At 34.7% G+C, this 22682-nt stretch overlaps 1 pseudogene; it reads right to left on the reverse strand.

The window, feature by feature from the left end:
* Nucleotides 1-8798: 8798 nt before the first annotated feature.
* Nucleotides 8799-11596, reverse strand: LOC131071717 (probable disease resistance protein At1g61300; annotated as a pseudogene).
* Nucleotides 11597-22682: the final 11086 nt, after the last annotated feature.

Below are 22682 nucleotides of genomic sequence, written 5' to 3' on the forward strand. Positions count from 1 at the left end.
ATGAAACAAATAATGATGAAAAAATCATTTCCCTTCTAGCTATTCTAGCTTCAAGAAAGGAGAAAGGACTGCTCAATTTGAGCATTGAAGTTTACTTAATATATGTTGTGCATGAAAACATATCAAGAACTCCACCAATTTGGAAGTTGAGGATGTGGATTGATGACAAATTAAAAAATATTAAAGGATTTTAGTAAACAATTAAACATGTTTAGAGAAGAGAACATGAAATATGACATCCTATCAAACCATGTTGTGGATCAAAATGTGAAATATTTAACTGATTGTGATCAAAAGACATGGAATGGTTTATATTGGAATGATGAGGGAGTATGATAATCTTTTAGACGATGTGAAGTCAGAGATTTCCTATCCTCTTTGACTGCATCTTAGAATATTGAAATGATGTTTTGATTGGATGGTGAATAGAATTTAATTATAAATTTCTTTCTAACCTATCAAGGGGCTTGTCTTATGATGATGGTTTGAATGAAAATGGTTGGCTCTTCATAGTGTGATTGTAAGTAGATTTTGGTTTATGAGCAGTTGAAGGAGATATTTGCATTGAAAGTGGACATAGAGGAAGATATAGTTAAGAATATTATCAGGAAAAATACTCTAAGTGGCTTGCCTTGCCACAATATTGAGTTTCTCAAGCAATTTATCTATAATATAGTAAGAAAAATAGGAGACTATGAGGTTACAAAGAAAGCTATCAAGATCACGGGAGGTCCTATAGGCCATTAGGAATCATAGGAGGTCATAGAGGCCATTAGGTCTCTATTGTTCTCTCTCTCGGAATGATATTTGTAATCTTTTTCTGAGTGATATAAAGGTAGCTACCCCTAGTTATATTTTTTATTTGAAGAAAAAAATTTGAAGCTCTATGGCACCAAAGTAGTTAGTACATTCTTGTTGAAACATACCATTGACCAATACTTGTAGCTACTATCACATCTTACTTATTAGATTGAATTCACTTATGTTACAAAGGTGAAATATTTCTTATATTATACTATATATGTTCTATATAGTATAATATAAGATGCACTGTAATCCTCTACATGTCAAATGATATGTTGGACATTATTGGGATGAGGGTGAAATACTAGTGTAGTATGATATATACTAAAGTGTTGATTTAGCAAAATAAAACTTTTCAATGAAATTATTTTGATAATTTTATACATCCAAATAAATAAATAAGAATAGATCATCTGGGGGAAATAATGAGGCCTTGTAAGAGAACCAAAGCTAATTTGAAAAAGAAATCTACCAACCAAGAAATTCAGAAGCTTAAGAAATTTTCTCTTAACATGACTCAACTGGAAACTGAGGCCGCGAAGGCCCATAAAAAATTATATTAGCTTATTCCTTTTTGTTGTTTCTTTTCTTGTTTTTGGTTTTTCACTAGCGTTTTGTTGTCTTTAGGTGTTTATGTTGATCGTATATTTGAATGTTGCTTTATAATGTAGTTCTTTGTTAAAGGGTTTTAGGTCCCTTCAAAACTTGTTTGTTTTGTAATAAAAATAAATATATCATAGGTGGAAATAGATTACAAAATAAATGAAAACCGTAACTCAATAATTATGTGGAGAAACTCTTGCGATTCAAAAACTCCACAAATCACAAGTAGTTTCTAAAAACACTTAGGCACAAATCACAAAAAATAGAAAACTTCCTCTTTCAACTTATGATCTTATTTGCCTTTTGAAAGATCTTTCTTATCTTATCCAAGATTTCATTTATCTTTCCCCTCTTTCATGATTTTTGTATTTGACAATTAAAAAACACCTTACAAGTGGTCATCATTGACTTAATCAACTTTCATAACAATTAAAAGATATTTACAAATCACCAAATAATACTTCAATATAATTATGGTAAAATCAAGGTTGAGATATTTTCTCAACATTCTCCCACTTTTCATATAGCTTGCAATAAGTATAAAGGAAAATTGAATAAATCAAGATTAAGAAGAAGTAAGGTCCATAGCCTCTCTACACTAGTTAATTTTTTATGCCTTACTAGATTAATAAGGAAATATGCAAAATTCTCTAAAGTATCTACTTTATGTAACATGATGCTACCACCTTCAAACATTTACTGAACAAAGTGATTTTGAACTTTTATGTGCCTCGTGTGGGCATGACAAACAAGGTTTTTAGCCAAATAAATGGCACCTTGACTATCACATCTAATTCTTACTTGTTTACACTAAAAGTTAATGCCTAAAAAAAAATGCTCTAACCACATTGTCTCCAAACAAGCATGTGCCACAATCATGTACTCTACTTGTATAGTAGAAAATGCAACAATAGGTTGTCTTTTGCTCATCCAAATAACTGCTCATCAAAGAAAATTAAATACATACCCACTTGTGGACCTTTTACGATCTAAATCACCAACAAAACATGAATTAACAAAGTTATAAAAATGAATCACCCCAATCATATCACTAGATCTATGATAAAAAATTAAATGATCACAAGTCCCACATAAATATCTAAAAACTATTTTCATATAAGCTCATTGATCTTTAATGAAAATTTTCATAAATCAACTATTGACTCCCACTAATTGGGCAATATTTGGTGCTATACAAACTATAGCATACATATGACTTCCTACAACACTAGCATTCCAAACATTATACATCTCTTCAAGTCCATCATCTCTTTTAAGAAATTATTCTATAAATATCTTACTACCAATTGAAAAGAGAATACTAACTAGTTTAAAATCATGCATGGGAAAATGCTACAAAATAATGCTAACACACTTCTATTGACTTAACCCTTTTTTTTGGTTTATTTGATCTCTATTGATTTTCATACCCAATATATGTTTTGCAACCCCTAAATCTTCCATATCAAAAGTACTATATATTTGATTCTTGAGTTCCCTAATCATTCCCTTTTCATTTTCATTAAATAATATATCAATAACATAAATGGCAATGATTAGTAGTCGATCATCATTTAAATAAACCCGATGATCTTATTCTCTTATAACGAAGTTATGATTCAATGCGAAAACATCAAATTTTTGATGCAGCATTCTTGGTGATTGCTTCAAACTGTACAAAAATCTATTTACCTACATTCCAATTGTTCTTTTCCATTCATAATAAAATTATTAGGTTGTTACGTTAAATATTTGCTCATCAAGATCCCCATGCAAGAAAGTTGGTCTAATATCCATTTTCTCTACTTCTAAATAAAATGCAATAGCAATACATATCTAATAGAGGTTAGCTTAGCCATGGGAGAAAAATCTCACAAAAATCTACACCATCAATATTTGAGTAACCTTTTGCCACTAACTGAGACTTGTGCAATTCCAACTAACCATCTTTAAATTTTTCTTTCATTCCCATTTACAGCCAATGGCTTTCCTCCCCTACAACGGCTCAACCAGATCTTATGTGTCACATTTATCCTTGAGATATTTGTTTTATCTTTTATTGCTTCTAACAAGATAATCCAGTCATCTAAAGGTAATGCATTTTTAAAGAAAAAAAACAAAAAAAATTAGATACACTATGTCCATACCTATCAATAGGTTTAGGTTGTCTAGTTGACCTTTGACGTGCATCAAGATGCTCTAGGTGTTTGTCTTCAGATTCTCTTCTAATTTCTTCACCTTCATGTTCCTCAAAATGTTCTACATGTGCATCTTATTGAAATTGTTCTACCTATGTATCTTTTTTTAATATCAAACTATTTGGTTATGCTTCACATGAGGTTGCTTATCATTTTTAAATTCCTTTAGATGTATAAAACATTACATCCATATACTATATATAACTTCTGTTTTAGAAAAAAAATTGTTAGTGAGAATTTTAGTTTGGTAAATATATCTCGTTTTTTCTCATAATTTACATGTGGTACTCTCATTTGAAACATTTAATATAACATGATCAAATAAACACTAATGAATAGAGCCATGATCCTTTTTAGCTAAGATATTCCAACCTTCATCCGGCACAAAATTACAAAATAAATGAGCCTTTACAAAATAAATGCAAACTATAACTCAAGAATTACATGGAGAAGCTCTCATAGGAAAAAAATCAACACCCAAAGATAACCAAGACTTGTATTAATTCTTCCAATTACTTACATCAATACAACTTCTCTCTTTGAATCACTGCAACACTTCACTGCATACATAATCTATTAATAACATGTATTTCCTTCAACTCAAGTAGTAAATATACAGGCATGACAGAAAGCACAAATCACAAACGTTGTATTAACCCACATAGGTACAAATAAATTAAAAATTAGAAAACTTCATCTTTCAACTTGTGATCTTATTTGCCTTTTGAAGATCTTCCTTATCTTATGCAAGTTTTCATTTGTCTTCTCCTTTTTCATACTCTCTTTATTTTCACAATTGAAGACACCTTATAAGTTGTCATGGCTGAATTTAGAAGCTTTCATGACAACTAAAAGATAATTACAAAACACCAAAGAATAATTGCATACAATTATGGTAAGAGCAAGGTTGAGACAGTTTCTCAACCTGAAGTCCTCTTCCCAATCATTCCTTTACAAACTTATCTACTTCACCTCTAACCTTAACCCCATCAATATGACATTATTTTTTAAGATAATTTGCTACGTCGATTTTATTGAGGTAGATGAACCAATGATCCATGTAACTAGGTTTGTTACACTGTGCATGTTGAGTACATAGGAACCCAAGCATCCAAACTACTACACATGACTAGTCAAGCTTGTATGCTTTAACAGGAGCATTCCACTTTTATATCTGATTTGTACAATGTAATATAAAGTAAATAAAATAGTTTTCATATTCATGTTGCTGATTGGTAATAAAAAAGATGTATTTACTTTGGTAGTCCAATTTAAAAAGCAAATGCTCTATCGCTAGCTTTTACACTTAGCCCTAGATCAATAATATTTTTGACTATCTTATGGCATCGGTGTGACATCTGTTGAGTGTTTGTACATCTCTTAAATGTCGCCTCACTCATCCAAGAGTGTTTGTATCTCTACCACGTTGCCTAAGTAATACTGAGAAAATTACTCCTCCATGTTTGCAAATTTACTCCTTCATGTTTGCAATGCATTTGACAAAAGAAATGAAGTCAGTCTTGACGCCCTCACAACTAATGCTTTAGAAGAGAATTTCTGCGATCTTCATCCTTTAGCTTCTATCAGTAAATCATGTTAGATTATTTAATCACAACCACTATTGTGTAGAATTTTGAACCTGACCTATCCTCTCTGAACCAACTGATTAGCAAACAATAACAGCAAAAAGAAGAAAACACCAATAGCTTTATTGAAGCTTAATTAAAAAATTACATAGAGGCTGTATATATAAAGAATTTGCAGTCTAGAAGAATAAATAATAACTGCAGTTCTAAATATATTCCTAGCTTTGCATGGAAAGCTACTAAGGCTCTCAAACTAAAAAAAGCAAACTACTCCCTAAATTAAGAATACAATAAGTGCATGGACAACATGCTTTATTTACTAAAAACAAACTCATGCAAAAAGCAAAACTAAAAATAGTCCTAAGGATTCATGCATGTTGGAGTACATGCTTTATTTGAATGAATCAACAAAAAAAACTATTAACTAAAAAAAGCTTATGCATGGTGATGAATAGATAGCTTCATGTCCAAACTGGAGTTGCATGGAGCTGCATGCTAGAGCAGCATCACTTATCAACATATTGTACTCATTTTGTCATATTTTCTCAGCAGCAGTAATCACTGCATATAGTGCTACCTCAACATATAAAATCTTAAATCTCTGATTTACTCCCCAATTTTCTTTTTCCTTTTCTTGTGTAGGGGTTTTCGTCCTTGAGTATGGTCCAACTTTTTCACTAATTATATTTAAACTGAATTTTCTATCCTCTGTTCTACACAATATAGATTCATATAATATCTCAGGGACTGGCTTCGTATGGAATTCATATAGATATTCTGTAGTTTTTTGGCGTGAGCAAATTATGTAAGAAAAAGGATTCTCTGTTTTGTTAAAAGAGAGATCCGTAGCTCTACGAAAATATTATGAAAATGGTTTTGTAAAAGGGAAGATTACTCTATTTTGTTGGTGTATCTAGAGTAACGAACATAGGGGAAAGTTGTGGGTTAAACATGATAATTATCCTAGACTTCCACGATTATGTAAATAAATATATATTGTTATATTGTTACTGTTGCCTCTATTCTTGTTTTGGTAGATAGTTACAATGCCACTGAATTGAAAGATGTGTGCCTCATTTGTCGTAAACAATATTGTGGGTCTGGATTTTTTCCTTGACATGGATTGTAATTTGTAGTGCATGCTTTTGAAGAAAATTTCCCTGAAAATTTTTTTTCAATTTTTTTTTCAAGAATTCTTCATTGTCTATCTTTTATGTTAATATTTGTGTTAATTTCATAGAATAACTGGTATATTGTTTTTCCAATTTTTCAGTTAACATGGTTTTGGTCATGATCTGAATGTTATTTTTGGATTTGATTGTGTGTGGTTTTTGCATTAACATTTCGGATCACAGTTCGTGATTTTAAGAAGCATACACACAATCAAATCCAGAAGTAACATTCGAATAGTTATCATAGATTATCAAAAATTTACAAACCTTTTTTAGTCATAATCTCAAATAAAATTTGGACAAGCTAATTTATAACTACAAATAAAAATTATCAAAAAATTTTAATCCATTTCCTAAATTGATTGGAATGCTAACTAGTAACTACAAATTAAAATAAACTTCTTTTTTTTTTTTATCGATAAATGGCTAAGCCAGATCAATATATTAGTTAAGTCCATATACATAAGCAAAGTTCAATTTTATTCCAAATTGAAAAAAACCAAACAGAGTCTCCTAAAGAGACTAAATTCTATCTTATCACAGTGCTAAATAGACAGATGAGAGTTCCTGAAAATGTATTTAAAAGAGACTTCCATAAGTCTCTGCAGTCTACTGTTGATGGCCATTACCATCTATTACCTTTGAGATTATATGTTTACAAAAATAAGGCCTAGAGTATCCAAAAGAGCAAAACATTTTGAAAATCAACCATAAAATCCTATCTATGATTTGAAGGTGGCCACCCCTCAGATGAACTTGTTGCCTGAGAGTGACCACTACTGCGCAGGCGACCCCTCCCTCTGCCTGGAGCTGCCTGCCTATCACGACCATGAGCCCTTCTACGGTCAACATAACCTATCATTGCATGCCTCCGCACCTCCTACTCAATTTTAGGAGGGAGAAAACCATTTAACCTTAAGATATCCACAAACTCCTCCTTCCTGTCTTTGTTCTCCAAATCGTTTGACAGTATCCTCCAGTTTAGAAACCTAATTGCCATTGCGCAAGAGCCTTGTGCTGGTTTAAAGAAGGTCCTTTGAGGTCCAATAGGAATGGATAATAATTAATGACTTCCCCAAGAACAGAAAAGAGAATCAAATCTCCTAGACGTGGGATTCCAGACTCAAGGAGCGCTCGATTGAGGACAGCTTCGAGACCTCCCAAGACATCTTGACTGAATAATGCATTCGTCAATGAAAAGACCTCCTCTTTGGCAACTTGATTATCCAAGAGAGATTCCACAAACCTGGAGGAAATGAAGGTGTTATCCCTCGGGGATTCGTTCTTGCTAATGTGCCCGCTCCCTAGAATTAATTTGACCGCTAAAAGAACTAAAGCCTCTGGCATGTGCAGTAATCTTTTGAGCCTAAGATCTGAAATCTCTCTAAAAGAGACTTATCGGCTCTCTGAGGAAAGGGAAATAGGAGTGTCAGCTCCAAAGCAGGAGATAGGGCGTGGAAAGACTTGAATGATGAAGCAAAAGGGTTCTTCTGAAGCCATTGCAGGAGAAAGAATGAGGAGGAAGGGGAAGAATCGAAACCAGCTGTCGAAAGAGCTAGAAGAGAATTAAAATAAACTTTTTGAATTCATAATTTTACGTATCTTTTATTAACTTCGACAAATACATTGGTCTTGAAGCACTCATCGATAAATTTCGGTCAAGTTAAGTATACTAAGTTTTTCATGTAGTCTTAATAGAATCATTTGAAAATAACGCAGTCTAAATACACCCTGCACTCATCGATTTTGTATTTAATTTAACAAAAAATTTCGATCAAGTTAAGTATACTAAGTTTTTCCTATAGTCTTAATAGAATCATTTGAAAATAACAGAGTCTAAATACACCCAAAAAAAAGAAAAAAAAAAATATTTAACAAAAATATATTTGAACTTTTGAATTATCTATTTGTAAGAAAGACTGTTAATGACAGATTGAAATTCTGCTACTTCTTTTGTAATCATGTTCACCTTCTCTATATAATATCAATCTAAGACTATACCATTTACCGGAAAGAAAAAACATATTTGAACTTTACCCTTATGTTTTGTAAAAGGAAAAATCTGAAACTCTTATGCAAATCTTATGAAAAGGGCAGATTACTATGTTTTTTTGCTGTATCTAGAGTAAAGAGCTGAAACTCTTTAATAAATTTGTTTTAACTATCAGCACATAATTACACACAAGCAGTACTTTGCAAAATAAACAGCGTGTCATTCGTACAAGCAATTATTTCGTGCTTCTTACTTACAGGAAACCTGTGTGTTAAACATGATAATTATCATGGATTTCCAGGATTTCAACGTACTTAGCATGACGATTAGCCGTTCTTCATCTCTTCATCTTTCCAGCTAAATTCATTCCACCATTCCTTATCTCCTCTGATCTGTTCCAGAGACTTGAGATTATCAAGACCAGGTGGCAGTACTTTAACCTTCATGCAACGGAATATAGCCAAAGTCTGCAACATGGGGAGAGCCCCTCTTCGACAGAGCTAGGCAGACTCTCCAGAGAAGGTAACATCCACAGTTTGAGCTTGCGCAGCACTGGGAAATAGCCTTTCCTCCCAAATTCTTCTCCCAACTCCGTGAGCAGAAGGCATTCCTCAATCTGTATTTCCTTTAAATTGGATAATCTGCTCAACCCTAATCTGGAAAGAGTGAGAAGTAATTGAGAAGATTTAAGCTTTAAGTAGTTGAGATTTTGTAATTCTGAGAATAAATCAGGGGTTCCCTCAATGTGACAGTCATACAGGTGGAGCCTCTCCAAGTTGTGCATGGCCCGCATGTCAGTGGGTAGATGTGTTTGACGAACTTGGGGCATCCAAAGTAACCAAAGTTCTTGAAGCTCCACTAGATTCCCCAATGTTCTCTCCTCAATTGGGGATTTTAAGGTTAGACGCAGACGCTTGAGACGATGGAGTTTGCATACATCTTGCAAAGAAGCCTTCTTTATTTCTTCACCTGTTTCGAGCTGACTTGAAAATGGAAAGAGTGTCTTCCACATGTCAAGGTCTTTCAAACCAGTGAGCTGTGATACGGCGGGTGAAATGAACTCCAAATCATAACAGTAGGATAACTTGAGAATTTGGAGGCTTTTCATCTCCTTTACCATGGATTGAATACAGATGAGAGGGGAAAAAGAAAGATCTAAAAACTGCACTCTACTCAGCTCAAATGTTCGATCATGGAGTACCCTAATCTGAGTATTGGAAAGCTGGAGATACACGAGATTTTTCAAATGTTGGACGGACATTGATAAGAATTTGATGGGCGTGTTGCTGAGATCAAGTACCTTTAACATATTCAGATATTCCAGAAAGCCCTCCGGAACCTCTTCAATCGTATTCGAGTTAAACAACAGAGTTATCAGGTTACTGCAATAAAAATTGTCAGGCAGAGATCTGATACGATTATGCATCAGTGATATCCTCACCCATTGTATATATTTATGTGCAGAGGATGGAAACCATGTTAAACTCTGACCTGCAAGGAACAAGCTATTCTGGTCGATCTCAGCGACGTGTACCACCATATCTCTGGGCAAATGATGGATTTTCACTTTCCAACTATCAATGCCGTTTTCCTCTTTAACCTCAAAGTCGACCAACATCGGTCCACCAAGATCTTGAGAACAACGTAGCGCCCTTCAAATCTGCTTTTCACTAGGCCCTCTGCCAACTACAATTGTATCAATTGATCCGCATCGATTTCCTCGTCTTCTCCATAAGCTGCCATGCACAGGAAACAAAGCCTGAACTCATCTCTCTCCAGAGCATCGTAGCTGTGCTTCAGCGGCTTGAATAATTCCCTCAGAATTTCTTCATCAATGCGATAAAACTGGGGATCAATCTCCTTTAGCTCTTTCAGAATGTATTCCCATTTTGACCGGGCACTGCTGTGACGCACCGGCATTGTCCGAGCAAGCGTTTTAATAGTCAGGGGATGCCCTTTACACTCTTTTGCAATGCTTCTGGCTAGGCTCTCTATCCCGCTATCCATTCTCTGATCCTCACCAGCTACGAAGGCTCCTTTGCAGAAAAGCTCCCAACCTTCTTCCTCAGTCAGATGCTTCATTGCAATCATTCTGTCTGCTTTCATGCTCTTGCACACCTCTTTATCCCTGGAAATTAGTGCAACTTTTATTTTAATCTCAGAAGCAGAAATTCCCAATTTGGAAACATCTATGCTTGTCCGTACATCGTCCAAAATTAGCAGTAGTGGCCTGTCCTTGAAAACCGAAAAGAACACCCCTGCAGCTTCGTCAATGCTCAAATTGGATCGCCAAGGCAACTCAATTCTCTCAAAAGTACGCCTCTGGAGTGCAGAGATATCGGATTATCTGGACACAGTAACCCAAATCACAAGCTTAAAGAAATTGAGTACCTTTTCATTGTTGTCGATTTCTTTGAGCAGGGACGTGTTTCCCAAGCCGGGCATTCCATACACACCAACGATACGAACAGAGTCATCTTCCACTACCCACGTCTCCAGCTCCGACAGCTTCTCCTGAACAAATGCGCCAACCAGCTCGTTCCCCATGGGCTGCAGCATGAGCGTCTCCGTAGTCTCTCCAAGGTCTCCATTCTTAGGAAAATATGAAACTTTGATCTTCAGAAGCTCATCTATCTCCACTCGAGCATTACGGATCTTTCGACTGGATCTTTTGACAAGGAAACAGTGAGGGCAGCAACAACACGAGCGACGGTACTTGTTTTCTTCGTACTGGAGAAAAACCTCTTCAGCAGATTTAACGATTTGCTCTTGTGTGCTCACGCAATGCGTCACCACTGCCAAAGGCTGTCGAAGTTTCCAACTTAGCCCACTGTTAATATGATCGACTTTGCCCTTCACACGATCTATCTCATGGCAGAGGCGCTCGGCATGGTTGGGCACACTAGTTCGATGCTAAATCTCTTTCACAATTGCCTGCAACCGCCTGCTTATAATGTCATTCACTCTTCCACTAATGGAATCCATTTGCCCAAAGCAAACAGACTAGTAATGCAAAAGAAAATAAAGAGAACTGATCGAAACACTGTTTTATAATTGTAGATTATAACCAAGCATGTCGTCGTGTGCCTGCCTGAAAATCAACCATGCATCTTTCTTCCTTGAACGTATTTTCTACAGAACCTGACAATCCCTATTTTCTTGCTTTATGGCATCTCTACTATGGATGATTTCCCCTTCTTTTCTTCTGCAGTACCGCAACATTCTATGGTAGGCCCACATTTCGGTTTAAATAATCTCCCTTTTCTAGAATGCGTATAGAGATAATCAAAGCATATTTGCAATATTATTTTTATAATTTCACTCTTGCATTTATCATCTTCGCACTTTTTTAAAGATGAGTTTCACTAGTTAACTGATCTAAGAATAGTCAAGAAAGAGGTTATTTTATGTCACTAGATTTTTTTCAATTGTAATTTGGGTTTCTTAGTTTTGGAATGGATCATGAAAAGTAAGTTATTATTCACATATTATATTGGCAAACATCAATTCTATTGTTGTAGCTGAATGTGTTCGACAAGGAATAAAGTTATTGTTTATATTTGTTAACTTAGAAAATATTCATTGTTTATAAACTATAAGGTTTTATAGATGGGGAAGCAGAGTAGTAGAGGATGAGTTGTTAGGGTTCAGCAGATGGGGAAGGAGAAAGTGATGATGGGGACCTGAATGAGGGTGGATCTACCTTGCACCGTGTTTCCTTGGGCAAGGCATGGGCATTTGTGGTCTTTGAGTAGAAGGCTCCCTGGCGGTACCCCTATTTGTGGGGTCTATGTCTGTGAGAGTTTTCTCTTTTGGTTGGTGAATTCTAAGATGGCTTCCCTTTATATATGCCTCTTGTTGGAGATGGGGTCTTGTGACTGTGCTCTAGTGCTCTTTTCTCTTTAGTTATCAGAGGATTCTCATTGGTTTTTCATTCAACGTGAAAGTGACTACTCATGCTTGGTCTATTGGGGGCTATTTCTCCTTGTAGCTAGTGGGTTGTTTCTTCAAGCTTTGTTTGGGGAGACCACGTAATCCAATCGATGGGGGGTGTTGGAGGCCTTCTTTGGGATGCCCAGTTTGGGTCATGAAAAGGTGATTCTATTTCACGCTACAGATAGGGTGTACATTGGTCAATATGGGCATTGGCTTCAATGCGTGTGTGTTGTGGGTGTGGCTTCCCTTGCATTTTTCGTCAAGGTTATGCTTGTCGCTTCTATGACCTTGGTTTGTTGGTGTTTTCTGTGCAAGGTCCCTAGTTTCTACATTGTTTATTAATGGGTGTGGATGGTCAGTGTTAGAGCTTCTCATTTGGAAGAGGTTCTTGAGGTGGTTGCCCCTTGTGTGTTTTGTTTCTTTGCCTAGTATTTCTTGATTGCTTGTGGATCTGAGGCCTTGTTTCTTATTGTTTCTCGCTTGGTTTTGGGCTCCTTCTTCTATACCTCCTATATTTTGTTTGAGTAGACCGTGGACTATTTTGGCCACAATGTTTGTTGTGGAGATGTTTGATAACTCTTCTACTAGTGTGTGGCGAACCCTTCATAATAGTACCCTATTCTCCTATATGCCTCCAATGTTGGTTGTATTTGGTCAAAGATGGTGAGAATTTGGGATTCCCTTTTTAAAGGGACTTTTGAGGTGAGATTCCCTCTTTTTGTTTTTAGGGATTTGGGGTGGACTGTTCTCCACCTTTAGTGGGATCTGATGTGGGGATTGGTTTAGGTCCTTGGGGTTTTGGGGTTTGTGTACTTCTTAGGGGACAATGGTCTTCCCTTTAAAGTGGGTTTGGTGTTGTTAGTTGTGGGTGGGTTGTGGATACATGCTAAGGGTTGGTTACCCTATGAGTGTTTAACAAGAGAGGGTTGTGCTCCCTTCTTACCTTCTCCTTTAGTGGTGTCAAACCTCCTTTGGGGGATGTTTTTTTCTTCTTGGGCTTGTGCTTCTTTCCTTGCATCCCCCCATCCTCCTATGGTTCATATAGTGGTTTAGTTATGTGTTTCATTTCTAGGAGCTTATAGTTCCTTATGGGTTTCTTCCTTGTGTGAGAAAGTATTGGCTAAAGGTGGTTGTTCAGGTAAATGGTTGCAGAAAGCCTTCCAAAATCCGATGTTTTTTTCTACTCCTTTGACTACTTTAGTTCTAGTGCAAGAGGTACTTGTATAAGGATGGTTTGAGGTGCTTTCCTAAACCCCTATGTTTTGATTAGGTGATTTTGTGTGGTAGGGAACTTTGTTCTTGCCAATTTGGTGTTTTGGTCAAAAGCATTTGTTCAAGGAAAGGTTTGCATTTTTTGGTTTTTGGGTCTTGGTGGTCTCACTACTGGTGAGTTCCCCTTTTCTGCACTAACATGACAATTATGTAATGGCTCCGACCTATCCTTGTTTTATCTAATCGAAACTTAGAAAATATTGTACTAGTAAATATTTTTTATTGAATAATTGATAGCAATAGATTTTTATTAAATATAAATTAAAGATTTAATTTAAAGTTAAAAGTGATAAATATTTAACTTATTTTTGTTAGTCAAAATTTACTTTTGATCAATAAATTTGATATTGTTTAGAATAGTCATTTAGAAATATGATAAAGACCTTTAAACATTGTGAGGTCCACCATAGCATGCCAAGATTGTAGGTGCTATTGGGTGAATAATTATTGATTCACTAGGTCTTTGTCGTTTGTGTAGAGACAACTTACCCTAGGGATATATACTAAATCTAACAATGATGTGTGGATTAAAGAAATTTAGATTATTGCAAATGATGATGATGATATTACTAAGAGTTGGCTACCATGTATTTGATGCATATAAGGCCATCCCTGGGTGCCCTAGGTGTCCCTGGTATATATTGTTATTCACTTAATAATTTGTATTAGATAATGCATTCACAATGATTTACACACATTGAATATTTTTAACATTTTTTTAATGATGTTCAAATGAAGGTTATTACATATCTCAATTCGTAGGGTATTAACATAGAATGTTCAATCGAATGCTTTGATTATCTATGATGAGATTGTTCTTGTTTCGAGTATTGCCTATTAATTTTTTACTTATTTAATGACTTTAAACGACCACTATATTTGAAAATTATGTTTTAATACAAATCATATAATTATTAAAATGCTATGTTAAGGTTTCGTTAAATTGCTAGATGAAATTGATCAAATCAAGTGCATGATTGTCTATGTTTTGAGAGTATGTTGCTCTAAATTTTATTGGTACATGGATATATTAATGCATAAAATAAACTTTGTAGTTTGATTCCATGGCCCATCCTAACTTGAGGGTGGCTTTCAAGAAAGCCCACAATTGAGAGGTGGGCTTCTTGCTGGCTTGGAAGAAGTTTGTGTTGTTATGTAGGTCCAAAAAGAATGAAACCTTATATGTCCTTGGAGAGATCTCATCTACCCCTTCTTTGAATGTATTTTGTTATTAAAGAAAAGTGTATATATTCCTTAAGAATAATATACCTTTACAAGATTACTTTACAACCATCTATGATTTATCCATCAATAAATATATATGAATACAATTGTCCAATGATGAAAATTTTGTATTTATTTAGATACATATGATAAAATAAATATGACATATTTAGATAAATTTACTTGCACACTGTTAACCTTGTTTCCTTGTGTGTGTATATATATATATAACACATAGAGTAAGACTTTGACAACGTCTATGATCTAGTCCTACATCCCCTTAAATGTTCTTTAAAGTGAAACTTTCAGACCATTACTTATAAATCTATTTGTTAACAAACAAGTAAGAAAATAGAGACTTACTTGTATTAAAGCTAATAGAAGAAAAAAAATATTGGAACCCTAGTCTACAAGGATTTTTTCTTAATGCATAGATATTATAGGAGTATTCTACAATGACTAATGGAGAAACATACTGGGGCTTGTAAAAAGAAAAAAAAAGAAGATATAATATCCATTAAAGAGAGGAAACTTTAGTTTGAAGAGAGCATATGTTGTCTTTCTCTAAAGTTTAGATATGCATGCAACCTTTATGCTTAAATGGAGTAAATGGCCTATAAATCTTGTTTAGTAGAAAGAATACAATGAAATATAGGTATATTCAATTAAGCAATTAGATAAAATTAACCAACATAAATAGAAAATAAATAAATGAATAAATAAACAAAATAAAAGGGCAGTTGAATGGTAATGCAAGGGGCCTAGTTGGTATATTAGTTTGTTTATGTGTGGATCCCCATAGTGGGCCCCAACTTTGTGGCCATGGCCTTGTGGAGGCCACAACTTCACAAAGAGAATAGGTCCTCCCGTCTAAGGTTTGACTTATGAGTTTCACCACAACCATTAACTCGTTGTTCCCTTACCATAACATATATCTTTGGTATCATGATAGTAATATAGCCTATAATGTACAAGTTCCCCTAGGTGATTGTTTTCCATTAAACAAAATTATTTTAGCTAGGAATGAGGATAATTTGAAACACTAGAACCACCCGTATTTGTCCTAACAAAGAAGAGGCAAAAATAAAAGTTTAAGAAGAGTGAAGTTCCAAATGAAAGAGAAATGGAGAGGAGGCATTAAGGTTTTAGGCAAATTACCTTGACTTCAAGATTGGGCCATTGACCTTTGCCTTTCGATCTTGATCCAAAGAATAAAATGCACTCACTATGTTTTTAATGGCTCTTTTGATATCAACAATTTATTGTTGGATTTTGCAACCTCTAAAGCCAAGACCATGACTACAAGCACTTCCACAATAAGAGAGATATAATATTCACCAAAAAATGAATCTTATTGAGAAGTTTTACAAATGTACAATGAGCTTTCTTATATAGGCAAGCCAGATGGATTAGGTACAACTACCCTCAAGATAATATTAAATGCATAATTCTGACTCATGTTTATCTAGAAGGACACCTAAGATAACTAACATGAACAATATTTCATGATTGTTTCATTTGACAAATAAAGCTATTTTAAGTAAACTTAATTAGAGTAAATAGAATAAACCTAATTACTCCAACATCCCCCTTAAGTGCAATTTAGGGAGAAAAAATATTATGCATATGATGCAAGGCCAATTATGAAGGTGCAATATATGGGTCTCAATATCTAGGTCATGTTAGGTACTTATGCACAACTAATCAATCAACTAATCTCTTACAAATAGAAAAAAGGAGAAAACTTCGTGGGACAAAAATCCTCTCCAAAAAAGAGATACGAAAGATATATATAAGTGATAGATCATGTGATGTATGGTGGTCTCACATCAATGCCCCTGAAACGCTGCATCCATCACAAGAACCCAATCAATAACTCCCTCATTAGAGAAAGTGACAGACTATGTAGTCTCCCGTAATTAATAAATGCCTGCAAGAATGGTAAGTTGCTGAAGGAAAAACATGATCCCAAACCAATTTTTCTCTCCTAAAGAAGAAACAAAACCATATAGAAATGCAGTTATATGAAAAAAAATAAAGAAAATTGAGGGCCCAAGTAGGGTACGATTTCTCAATGAGTAGCAATGACGTGGTAGGAGTTTCATGCGTCACAAGCACATCAACAGTATAATCGCACAACTTATATGATAGGCTCTCACAAAATGAACATCAATAGACACGGCATAAATCCGTCAGCCAATAGAAACGACAAAGCTTCGAGCTCAATAAGAAGGCAATGATGTCGTTGTGAAATTGATCTCATTAACTGGTAAAAAAGTAAAATCACAGCCAATGAGAGAACATTCGATGTTGGAGATAAAGGTGGTCGGCTTAAGGCAGGGCTGAAGCTGGCAAAATATCGACCTCCTCGGTCAAATATATCGATGCCCCAATGATATCGCATCAATACTTTGGTGGTGGGAAAATATATATTAATGCTTATGATGGAATCAATGAAGGAAGGTGAAATATCACTCCAATCCAATCGTTGTAGGTATGTATGTCACTGCAGCTGACAGACAGAAAGAGGAAAACTAATGTCAAACAAAACGAATGTCAGACACCAAAATGGCGCAACTGGAAATAAGATAGTCGGTGCCAAGAATAGAGACAGGAAAGAAGTAATAAAAATATCAATATCGCCACAGGTGTAATGGCAAAATGGAGGTGACTTATGAAAATTCTGAGAATTTTCAATGTAGAAATGGTCATAGGTCTGCAAACTAGCCTGTTGGAGAGATGATAGTATACTCAATCTAATGAACAGAGTAGAGAAATACTGATATTAACCGAGGGTGAAATATGACACAGATTGGGTGGCGCCAAATGAAGTGGCAGAAATATGTTGCCAATCTGGAGACTCGAGAGACCTCAACAAAGTTGTCAAAGGGTTTCAAATGGAAAGAGATGTAAGCTTAAGAGCTTTCATATCATGTTGGAGTTTGCAGCCTTTGAAGCCAAGATCACAACTGGAAGCACATCCACAAGAAGGGAGAAATAATGTTCACCAGAAAATGATTTGTATTGAGAAGTTTTACAAATATACAATGAGCTTCCTTATATGAACAAGTGAGATGGAGTAGGTACAACTACTCCCAATAAAATATTAAATGCATAATGCTAATTTATGTCTATTTAGAAAGACACCTAAGATAACGAACATGAACAATATTAAATTATTGTTGTATGTGACAAATAAAGCTATCCTAAATAACTTAATTAGAGTAAATAGAATAAATCCAATTTACTCCAACATTTCTAAGATGATATTTTGGGATGTTTATTATTAAGTGAAACAATTCTAGATAATGCTTAACCATTACAACTTTGTGACTTAAGATAAGAATTAACTTTTCACCTCCATAGCTATTTTGTTCTTATATATTGTTTGTATTGTTGAATGTTCCTTGAATTTGCAAATCATGAAGTTCACATTCGGCAAAGCTTTAACTTCATATGGATATCATAAAGTTGCACTCTTTAATTGACTGATATCACAAATTAGGAAAGTAACTTGCTTAGATATGAAATTCTAAAATTAAATTGATAAAAGGATGACTTAAAATTATGATTTTTTTTGCATTGGGGGTAGATTTGGAAATTCCAAGGTTGACACATTATGCTCTTGAAATTTTGGCCAAAATGCATCCAACAATGTTCAAGAATTGACATAGACTCAACAAAATAGGTTTAAATTTTTAAGGTTGAGAGATAATAGGGCCTTGGGATAGGATATGACACTTAAGTGATGGGAAAAGTTTTTTGAAATTTAAAATGGGGTAAGATTCATATAGAATTAAAATGATAAAAGATAAAGGGTAGACTTATTTTGGGCGCAAATAAGAGTGTGATGAGATTTAAAATAAGAAAGAGCTCATATTCTTGAGTAAAATATTAATTTAATGCTAGGAAGGATCTTATAACACATAAAGGAGTCTAGGAAACACTAAAATGAGTGTTAAGAGAGTGTGAAACTGCACTCCATAATTAAAGGAGTACAATTTATGACACTACACCCTCCTCATCTATTTAGGTTGGTATTTTATGAATTCAATACCATCCTATGTATGAAAGGTCTGGGACACTAATAGGTGATTGTAGCACAAGTATGAGACTATGTCAAACATTTCAAGGATGCCTCTTCCTTCACAACCATATATATACTTTTTTTCAAATAAATTAGGAGATCATATATAGTAGATAAATAATACCTTATTATATGGTCCAAAAATACATGGATAGCATAATCTTCCTAGTAGACAAAGACTTTACAATAGTGGAGGCCATATATTCCTAAATCTCATGGATTCTTAAACTACCTTATGAAGTTTCAATGTCAAAATTTAATCCTATGCAAAAACATTACTAAGCCTCTCGAAGGACCCTCAAGCAAAATTACACCCAACAACTTAATAATTCATGGAATCAATGAAAAAAGAAAATAACTATAGAGCATATAGAGGAAATAAAAAAAAGACACCATGCTAAGTGGGAATTTGGTACAATGGAACTAAAGTTATAGTTGGAGACTAGCCCTAAGAGATCCCCAAGACTACAAGTAGAGCCTACACAAGGTGAAAGTAGAAAACCAAGGAAGAGGCCATCCCCCACTACCCCTGGGCCACAAAAGGAACTAGTTGAAAGAGAAGCTTTATAGGCACTATTACGAATGCATGTAGAGAAGAAACAAAAAAAGGAAGGAAAAATCAAACAAACTATTCTCCCTACATGTAATTAACATGGAAGAAGAAAAAAAATATGGTCTAGAAAATATGTTGCCCAGGACAAGTACCATAGAGACTAATTGATGAAGATAAACTATAAAGTGGGTTATTTCATAAGAAGGTGATAATGGATACTCTAACAGTTTGCCTAGAGCTGACTACAACTAATAAGGTTTTGACAAAAATAAAATAACTAGATGTCTAGTGGCCTCCAACAAAACACTAAAGGATTCGATGCATATATTTTGGATGCCTTGATTAAAGAATTAAAATCATGGTGAGAAAGAGTAGTAAAGGAGGAGGAGTAACTCAAAAGTATAAGAAATTAGTGAACTACCCCAAACAATTACCTACACTAAATAAAAGACTTGTGGAGATAGAATCCAAATAACTCAAGACCAAACATGGGTTGGATATGTTAATGCGATAAAATCAATAGGTCATAAACACAATCATCGAATATATTAGGGAATCCTCTATAAAGGCTTATAAACTAAAATGCAAAGAAGAGGGAAAATATAAAGCTACATCTTTTGAATAGTCTTCTCAATCTCCAAGGTCCTCAAATACACCATCATCTTCTGCACAATATCCCATATATAATATTAAGGACATTCTTGCCAAAATATCAACTACAATTAGTAGCCCCTCCATAGCTCTTTCAATTGTCTTTGGTCAAGTCATGAGTGGATTTTAGTAGTATCTCACTAGTAAATTAGTTTTAGTTAGGAGATATCCTACAATAGAGAGCCTAGGAAAATCTCCTCAAACAACATGTAGAGATTGGAGATAAAATAGAATACTTGACCAAGGAAATAAATCTTAAGTTCCCTCATCTTCAAGGCCACCCAACCCATCTATTGTTATTATAGTGAAGGATCATATAGAAGAATTAATCAAGAATACCACACTACAAAAGGGCACTTTGTGACAGCAAGTGATGATTGAGCTTACCAAGGTTGGATAGGATGAAAAGAGGTGAAAGTGTGTCACTAATGGCTTTGTATTATGAAGGCACATCAACACAATGAAGAATATTTAAGGATATGTAAAGGCATCATATCTATTTTTCCTTAAATGGCTAATAGTAGTGCCCCATTGATAGCTCAAATGAATAACCTAGAGTTAAAGATCATTACCAAATCTATTGACTGTGATATACTAACTAGAAGGGAAGGTTTGAGTATACATAGGAACCATGTGTGGCTAATACCAACAACTATAAGAGTAGAAGGGCAAGACCAAACACTTGTTTCATTAGTTAAGAGATGTTGATTTAAAATTATGCCACATTATCAACATACTTTATGATGCACAAGACTTCTCTCAGACCCTCTAAATACCCACCACAATTTTGAATGTAAACCCCTGGTTTTGGAATTAACCATGAAATTGAGATAAAGATTATTGAAATTGTTGTAATTAAATGTTCTCCTTTCAAGGGAGATGTTGAATAATGACTGAAAAACAAGTGATATACCTCATTGTGAATTTTTGTTTGTCTCCACATCGAATTAGGGTTGGATGAAGTCTTCGACAAAATGAAATGAAAATATCTTCCTCAATGCTTGGTTCTTGAATTTATTGCTGCTCCATGGCTTGAAGGAAGACTGATAATGCTCACTTTCTCTTCAATGTTTGATCTCATGTATGTTTGTTTGATGCTTGATAGGTCATTGATAGATGCTTCATGTATGTCAAATGAGAAGGTAAAACCTCCTCTTATACTTTCCCATCGAATAAATTGCTAATTTTCCGACATGAGCCAACATAGAGAAAGAAATCCCACTCAATTTTGAAATAGGACGAAGGGGTCAAATGGGACCCAATTTAGGGGTGACTAGAGCATGGAACCTTAGTCTTACCTCTTTTTTAGGGCTAGGACAAGGTGCAAAATGCATGGGAGACATCAAAATGATGCAATTCTTGAGGGGCATGTGTAAAATTAGGTGTTAATCAGGCCAAGGGGTACAAAATCTAAGGTAGGAACTCAATATGATCAAAATTGTATAAGGGTACAATTTTTGGATGCTACATTTAGCCCCCACTTTATCACGAGTATGAAGTCAACCATACTCCCAGTAAAGTACAAATAGTTTACATTGAAAAACTTTCACCAAGTCATTGAGGAGGAAAGTTACACCAAGCCTCCATTGGACTTTAGGATCTCGCAACTTCGATAAAAAGATAAAAGGGACATCATGAGAAAGATAAAGAGAAAATGAGAGACCCATGACTACAAACCAATAAGGTTCTCAAGAATTATAAGTCATGTTAAGAGATATACCAGAATTAGAAAGAAAAGGGCTAAGTTTTCTAAGTAAATTAAGTATCAAGATATGCGAGAGAGAATCATTAAGCAGAGTGTATGCCCCCACATTAAAGTGATTTCATATGCCCCATTGGGAGCAATCGCTTTAAGGTAGGATACACCCATAAAAGACAAGCAGTTTATTACAATAATAAGCCCCCAAGAGGGCACAAATTAAAGGATAATGATCACAAAACTCTAAACACGGGGTGGTTTTGCTTAACTCTAGGGTCAGTATGTTTTCTATGTATCATGTATATTATATGCATAGAATTATCCTCATCCCCCAAAGAAAGAAATCCACTATGGAAGAAGGGCATGTGTGTCTTTTGAGTCAACATGATAGAGACAAAAATAGATCTCAATTATTTGCATCATCCTCAAGTAGACAACACTAGGGGACAAAAAATAGAAGAGTGGAGAGAGAAATAGAAGAATATCACAAACAAGTAAGAGAGGAGAGAGAGAAAATATATGGTGCTACTGAAGCTAATCAAGCACATCATCTACCCCCCGATCTTTCTCATGACTATTTTGAAGGGAAGGTGGAAAATATACAAGAAGAGACACATGAAGCATAGTAGATGGAGCTATCATAGGTTCTAAACAAGGACCATGCTCTAGTGCTAGGTCACTTTGTCTATTACTAGGAGCTAGGATTAATGCTTTTAAAAATTTCTTAGAAAAATTATTGTCAACATCAACATATTCATATTCATCATATGCAACATTAGGATCAACATTTTCATCATTAACAACATTCTCACCTATTTATTCACCAAGATTAACAAAAATAGGAGCTCTAATAGGAATAGAACTTGAACCGTCATTTTCTTAATCATTTTGCATCTTGGAGATT

Source organism: Cryptomeria japonica, chromosome 4, assembly GCF_030272615.1.
Source record: "Cryptomeria japonica chromosome 4, Sugi_1.0, whole genome shotgun sequence".
NCBI classification, from domain to species: domain Eukaryota; kingdom Viridiplantae; phylum Streptophyta; class Pinopsida; order Cupressales; family Cupressaceae; genus Cryptomeria; species Cryptomeria japonica.